This window comes from Taudactylus pleione, unplaced genomic scaffold, assembly GCF_031769625.1.
Source record: "Taudactylus pleione unplaced genomic scaffold, aTauple2 ptg002235l, whole genome shotgun sequence".
In the NCBI taxonomy this organism is placed as follows: Eukaryota; Metazoa; Chordata; class Amphibia; order Anura; family Myobatrachidae; genus Taudactylus; species Taudactylus pleione.
In genome coordinates, this window is record NW_028286628.1 from 49,353 (window position 1) to 50,944 (window position 1,592).

Sequence of the window (1,592 nt, forward strand, 5' to 3'; positions counted from 1 at the left end):
TCTCATATCTATCTATCTATCTATCTATCTATTTCACATCTATCTATCTATTTCATATCTATCTATCTATCTCATATCTATCTATCTATTTATCTATCTATCTATCTATCAATCAATCTCATATTTATCTATCTATCTCATATCTAACTATCTATCTCATATCTATCTATTTATCTATCTATCGATCTCATATCTATCAATCTATCTATCTCATATCTGTCAATCTCATATTTATCTATCTATCTATCTCATATCTAACTATCTATCTATCTCATATCTATCTATCTATCTCATATCTATCTATCTATGTATCTATCTCATATCTATCTATATACCTATCTCATATATATCTATCTCTCATATCTATCTATCTATCTATCTCATATCTATCTATCTATCTATCTATCTATTTCATATATATCTATCTATCTCATATCTGCCTATCTCATATCTATTTACCTATCTATCTATCTCATATCTATCTATCTATCTATTTATCTATCTATCTCATTTATCTATCTCATATCTAACTAACTATCTATCTCATATCTATCTATCTATCTATCTATCTAATATCTATCTATATCTATCTATCTATCTATCTCATATCTATCTATTTATCTAATATCTATCTATTTATCTATCTATGTATCTCATATCTATCTATTTATCTATCTATCTCATATCTATCTATCTATTTCTCATATCTATCTATCTATCTACCTTTCTATTTCACATCTATCTATCTATTTCATATCTATCTATCTATCTATCTATCTCATATCTATCTATCTATCTATCTATCAATCTCATATTTATCTATCTATCTATCTCATATCTAACTATCTATCTATCTCATATCTATCTCATATCTATCTATATATTTATCTATCTCATATCTATCTATCTATCTATCTATCTCATATCTATCTTTATATCTATCTATCTATATATCTATCTATCTCATATCTATCTATTTATCTATCGATCTCATATCTATCTATCTATCTATCTATCTCATATCTATCTATCTCATATCTATCTCATATCTATCTATCTGCTATCTATCTATCTATCTCATATCTGTCTATATCCTATCTATCTATCTCATATATATCTATCTCATATCTATTTATATCATATCTATCTCATATCTATCTATCTATCTATCTATCTCATATCTATATATGTGTCTATCTATCTGTCTATCTCAATCTCATATCTATCTCATATCAGTCTATCTATTTGTATTTGTCTCATATCTATCTCATGTGCATCTATCTCATATCTATCTATCTATCCATCTCTCTATCTATCTCATATCTATTTATTTATCTATCTATCTTTCTCATATCTATCTTTCTATCTATCTCATAACTATCTATCTCATATCTATCTATCTATCTCATATCTATAGCTATCTATCTATCTCATATCTATATATCTATCTATCTCATATCTATCTATCTATCTATCTCATATCTATCTATTTATGTATCTATCTATCTCATATCTATCTATCTATCTCTCATATCTATCTATCTATCTCATATCTATCTGTCTATCTATCTATCTATTTCATATCTATCTAT